The 6,559-nt window shown below is 41.2% G+C and overlaps 1 pseudogene; it reads left to right on the forward strand.

Moving 5' to 3' along the window:
* The first annotated feature begins 3,555 nt into the window (after positions 1-3,555).
* LOC101584452 lies at positions 3,556-6,183 on the forward strand (annotated as a pseudogene).
* Positions 6,184-6,559: the final 376 nt, after the last annotated feature.

Genomic DNA, 6,559 nt, shown 5'->3' on the forward strand with positions numbered 1-6,559 from the left:
AGTAGTTACAGAACTTAAAAGCACTTCATAACAATATGTCATAGCAAGTACTATAAGAAAGGTAGGAGCAATGTCTTGTGTAAGCCCCCAGAGCAGAAAGCAATAAACTCACTAGAGGTCCAGACAGGACCTCCTCTAGGTTACATAAGAGGTAACGTATAATAAAATTTATTGTCAGGAACAGAAAAAAGAACTACAGATCATGACCACATGGGAGTTATCAGTCTCTTCAAGACCAGTGCAACATTTAAAAAGCAATTAATATAATTTATCACATTAATGGACTAAAGAAAATCATGTTTATCTTAAGAGATATAGGAAATGCATTTGACAAATTCGAAGTCATCTTCTAGAAAACTAAGAATATAGAGAAACTTCCTCAGTTTGGTAAATACCTTCTTTAAAAACTAGTAAGTCACATTATACTGAATGTTGAAAAAAGATAGATGTTTGTCTCTATGATTAGGAAGAAAGCAATGATGTCCTCTCTTGCTATTAAATTCAGTGTCATATCCTTACCATACCATAAGCCAACAAGAGAAAATAAAAAATATGTATGTTAAAAAGGAAGAAATAAATCTTTTTTTTTTATTTACAAAGGACATAGTGGGTCTATGTGGACAAATCCAAAGACTTGAGAAAAAAAAATCTTCATATATCCTAGATTTTAACAAAGTCTTAAAATGTATGGTTAGTATAAAAAATTAATGATTTTTCATCTATAAAATTCAAGATTTGAAAATAAAACACTATACCATTCATATTGACAAAGAGCAAAAGAAGATATAAATAAACAAATGTAGAGATAGTCTATCCTCGTTGATAGATTCAATGAATTATTAAGATGTAAATTCTGGGGCTGGGGAGATAGGTCAGTAGAATAAGTGCTTGCCTGGCAAGCACAAGGGCCTGAGTTCAATCCCTGGTTCTGAAAAAAAAAAAAAGATGTAAATTCTCCCCAAATTTATCTACCTTTTCATTACAATCTCAATCAAAATCCCAGCAAATTACTCTCTGGAAATAAATAGACTGACCCTGAAGTTTATATAGATGGGCAAAATATCTGTCCTAGCAAATATTGAGAAAAAACTAAGTCATGGGCCTGCACTACTCAAGACTTAATACAAAGGTATGGCTTTGCAAAGCACTAAAGACAATTCAATGGCAAAAGATCTTTATTTCAGCAAATTCTGTGTAATAAGGGAACATTTATGTATAGAGCAAAAGGCAAAAGAGAGAGAAAAGGGGAAGAAATCATCTCTGTATAGATATAAAGAAAAATCCTACAAAGTTCTTAATCTTTCACAAAAATTAACTCAAAACTGGCTCATAGACATAAATGTAAAAATACAAAACTGTATAACTTCTTGAAGATGAGAAAAAATTTTAAGTGATTTAGCATTATTGATGAGTTTGTAGATACCCTAAAATCATGACCCACAATAGAAAAATAGATTGGCCATTTATACAACCTCATCTCCCCACAGAAAGCACTGTTAAAAGACTGAAAAGAAAAAATAAATGATCATAAGATATCTGCAGGACATACCTTTGATAAAGGACTTATCTATAGAGTCAAAGAGAAACTTCATTTCTCAATCTTAAGAAAAAGTATAATTGAATTAAACATAAGCAAAATAGAGTAGCCGCAAAACTGGAAGCCAACAGACAAAGCAGGCCCATCCCACCTGGTGGGCATGCTGGGAAGGAGCTGTGGAAGCAGCAGCCAGCAGGGCCCAGAGGGCCCACTCCACTTCAGCAGGCCTACCACGAAAGAGTCATGAGACCTGCAGTCAGTGGGGCCTACTGTCCAATTGGACTTGGATCAACTGGACAGAGCCGAATGCAGCAACCGGACCCAAGCCAGGCACTGCCAATGGAATTCAAGTCCAGTAGATCTAGAATCAGTGAGCAAAGGCATACTGCTGGGCCCAGTCAAGCCCAGCCTAAGACCCAGAACTATAGGAGCATCCTCAGGGCTCAGAAGTGTCAGCAGATAACTAGGGTGAGCTAGTCTGACTAGAAGACTACAGGTACATTAAGGGGAGGTACCCAGACAGAACTCAGAGGAACTAATTTAAATACAAATAGCCAATTTAAGATCTGATTTGTCATACAGCTATAATGTTTGCTCCTATGGTATAAACCATAAACCCATTAGTTACAAAAGTTTGTCAATATCTAAATTTTACTAGCTGTTATTAGTATTGCTAATTGTACTACTGTAAGTAGGAAACCGTATCTGCCTTAACCACATATTTTACCTTGGGTATTAATATCATTAATATCAGGCGATGCTTGGGTAATAACTTCACCAAAGCCCTGCACTAAAGGACAGAGGACAATTACAAACAGAAACCAATATCTCACTCTTAATCAATATAGAAGGTAAAATCTTGGGACACACACTCAAAGCAAGAATCTCTGACACAGTGAAATACTTAAAAAACAGACTTTTTACAGAGAGGATCTGCCTTCAATGATATAGCTACCTACTACCAAAATTTCACAAAAAGGTATCACAGAAATCAAAATAAAGAATTCCCTGGGGTACTATCTCCTGGTGTGCCATGCCGGCCCAGCCCCTAGGGCAAACAGATTGTGAAAGAGACTGGATGTGTTCTCATCCAGCGAATTACTGGGCACATCTGTAATCCCAGCACTTGAGAGGCTGAAAACAGGAGGATCACTATGAGTCCAATCCATGTGGTGAGATCCTGTAGACCCTGCACTAAATACATTTTTTTTTTAAATAAAAGAGTTCTCTCTGAATAGAAAATGACAAAAAAGAGAAAAATATATTCTCAGGCCCCAAGCCCATGCAGAATAAACCCAGAAAACATCAGCATAGAAGAAAGTGGAAGCCACACATGTGAAATCTCTGAAACAATACCAACAGAGGTAAAGAAACAACTGCAGAAGAATATAGAGGAAATCAGGGGCCAGCCAAATAGCTCAGCAGATTAAAAAGCACCTGCTTGCACCCCCGGGGCATGCTAAAAAGGCAATTTGAAACTGGGCTTGCTTGTGTGTGCCTGTAATCCCAGCACTTGGGAGGCTATAAACAGGCAGATTACTATGAGTCCAATCTAGTAGTGAGACCCTGAACACCTGGTAGACCCTTCCCTAAAATGCAAAAAAAAAAAAAAAAAAAAAAAAAGAAAAAAGAAAAAAATAAGAAACAATCTCATAGGTTAAAAAAAGAAATGATAACTATATTGAAAGAATTTCTAAGCATTTCTAAAGAAGACACTGATAAAAAAAAAAGGAGAATAGAAAAATGATGGAAACCTTGAATGAGCAATATAGGAAAGAAATAGCATGCATGAAGCAGATTCAAAGAGATATACAAGAAATTAAAAACTCCATTAAAAGTTGGCAAGACCATTTGAATGAAAGTGAAGATAGACTTTCAGACTTTGAAGACACCATTACAGCTATTGAAAAGGTAAGGAAAGATCTCTTAAAAAGAACTAAGATCCAGGAAAAAATAATTCAACAGCTGCAAGAGGATGCAAAGGGGGATAGGGTGCGATCTCCGAGCAAGGCAGCAAGATGGAAGCGGGATTCTTCTGCGGAACAAGTGCAGAACAGAATAATTGGTTCAGCAACAAACAGAAGAAACTACTGAAACAGCTGAAATTTGCAGAATGTCTAGTAAAAAGGGTGGACATGAGCAAAGTAAATTTGGAGGTTATAAAGCCTTGAATAATAAAACAAGTAACAGAAATCTTTGAATTTGAAGATGGTATTGTGGTTGAGTTTATACTCAACCAGCTGGAAATGAAGAATCCAAATTCCAAAATGATGTAAATCAACCTGACTGGGTGTTTGAATAGGAAAATGCAGGAGAATTTATGGGAGAACTTTGGCCTCTGTTGTTAAGTGCACAAGAAAACATCACTGGAATCTCTTCTGCTTTCTAGAACTAAAGAAAGAAGAAATAAAACAGAGACAGATTGAACAAGAAAAATTGGCATCAATGAAAAAGCAGGATGAAGACAAAGATAAGAGAGATAAAGAAGAAAAAGAAAGCATCAGAGAAAATAAGGAGAGGTCTCAAAGCCTAAGAAGACCCAAATCCAGGTCTCCTTGCCCTAGAAGATGATCTTCCCGTCAGAAGAGAAAATGCAGTCATTCTCCATCTCCCCAACACAGAACCAAGAGCTGGAGTTCTTCTGCTCCAAAAAAGAAGGAAAAAAACTCCAGAGTTCCCTGAACTTTCAGTGAAAGTAAAAGAACCTTCAGTACAAGGGGCCACATCTACTAGTGACATCCTGAAAGTTCCCGGGCCAGAGTCCATGCCAGAACCTAAAGAACCTACTCCAGAAAAAAAAAAATTCCAAAAAAGAAAAAGACCAGGCCAAGATCTCGGTCATGCTCCAAATCAAGGTCATGGACCTGGTCTGGCTCTTCTCATACTTAAAACAAGAAGGTGCTATAGGCCCCGATCAAGACCATATTCACCCAGGAAGCGGCCAAGCCCAAGCAGGAGAACATCTCCTCGAAGAAGAACCTCACCACGACACATGCCACCCGCTCCAAAGCATAGAAAGAGTAAATCTCCTGTAAGATGAAGGAGGCGGTCATCAGCGTCGCTGTCTGGTAGCAGTTCATCGTCCTCCTCATCTCATTCCAGGTCGCCACCAAAGAAACCTCCCAAGAGGACATCCAGCCCCCCTAGAAAAGCTCATGGCGTATCTCTTTCAGCAAGTCCTCTGAGGCAAAGGTACAGGCCTTCCCTGCCAGCTACTCCACCACCAAAAATGCATCATTCTCCAACACCCCAGCAGTCAAACCGTACAAGAAAGAGCTGTGTTTCTGTGTCTCTGGGGAAAACTTCAGTGACAAAACATAAAGGTACTGAATAAAAGAGAATCGCCAGCACCAGCACCAAAGCCTAGAAAAGTGGTTATCTGAATCTGAAGAAGATAAAGGTGGCGGAATGTCTGCAGCTGATTCTATGCAGGAGAGACGGCTGTACAGAGGACAAAACCAGCGGTCTTCATCTGACTCCGGCTCCTCCTCTTCCTCTGAAGATGAGCGGCCCAAGCAATCCCACGTGAAAAATGGAGAGGTGGGCTGGAGGCGGAGACAGTCCCCTTCCTGGAGTGCGTCTCCATCACCACGAAAGCGCCAGAAAGAGCCTTCCTCTCGAGGTAGACAGAAGAGAAGCACGCCCCCCCCCCGCCTCCACCCACCATAAGACGCCGCTTGCCCTGACCAGCCCCTCCTCAGCAGCGGCTCAGATCCCCCACACCATCGCCATGAGGAAAGATTCCCCCACCTCCCCCTCGGCGCCGCTGGCCTTCCCCGAGATGCTCTCCTTCCACACAGAGCAGGTGCTCTCCCTCTCCACCTCCAAAGTGAAGGAAGGCTCGCCCCCACCCCTTCCCAAGAGAAGGACATTGCCATCCCCTCCACCAGAGCTCCATCCCCAATACCAAAGCACCAGTCTCCTCTTCTCCACCTCCCAAACAGAGAAGCTCCCCAGCCGCCAACAGACGCTCACCTTCTGCCTCATCAAAGCCTAGGTAAGGGTCCTCTGGAGCTGTGCTCCCAGGGAGACCCGGTCACCACAACCAAACAAACGGTATTCTCCCCCACCGGGGCCTCGAACTCCTCAGACCTCAAGTCCTCCATCAGCTCAGTGAGGAATGTCCGCCTCACACCAAAAAAAGGCAATACCCATCTCCAAGTGCCAGGCCTATTAGAAGAGTCTCCAGAACCCCAGAACTTAAAAAGACAACAAACAAACAAAACGCTGCCTCACTGAGCCGGCAAGGACTGGCTCTCTCCTCTCCGTCTGTCTCTGGGTCTTGTGAGCCAACAGCTGAGAATCCTCCAGCACCCTGTCCAGCCTCAATCACCAGCCCGGAATTCCAATCAGGAAGGAGGTAGAAGAAAAAGAAGGACAAGAAACACAAAAGGAATAAGAAACACAAGAAGCACAAAAAACACAAGAAGGAAAAGGCTGTGGCTGCAACCTCTGCGGCTCCTGCTAACCCTGCGGCTGCTGCTGCTGCCACAACCACATCAGCACAGGAAGAACCTGAGGCAGCCCCCAAGCCCAAGAAGGAGACTGAGAGTGAAGCTGAAGATGACCTGGACTGTGTAGAAAAGCACCTGTGGGAAAAGGCTCCACGATCAATGAGGAAGGCTCAAGTATCCCCAGAGTCCTAGGGGGGAATGTTGGTTAGGATGTAAATTTTATTTGGTTTGTACTCAATTCAGTTTCAAAATTGCTAAAATGCGTTTGAGCTTTAGACTGTAACATTTGTTATAATAATTGCTAGATTGAAGTTCACCATATAAAAAAGGGAGGACATGGATTTACATTGCAAAAGGTGTCCACCATGTATGAGTTACATTTTTTCATTGACAACTGACATAAATTCATTTAGAATAAAATATTTTAAGCCAAAAAAAAAAACTTTTTTTTTTTTTTTTAAAAAAAAGGGGTTTAAGTACTGTTGGCATTCTTATTTCTTTAAATGCCCCTTGCTATTCCCAGGGAGGCTTTCCCCCTTTTCTTTTTCTCTTTCTTTCTTTCTTTCTT

This window comes from Octodon degus, unplaced genomic scaffold, assembly GCF_000260255.1.
Source record: "Octodon degus isolate 3935 unplaced genomic scaffold, OctDeg1.0 scaffold00111, whole genome shotgun sequence".
Taxonomy (NCBI): Eukaryota; Metazoa; Chordata; class Mammalia; order Rodentia; family Octodontidae; genus Octodon; species Octodon degus.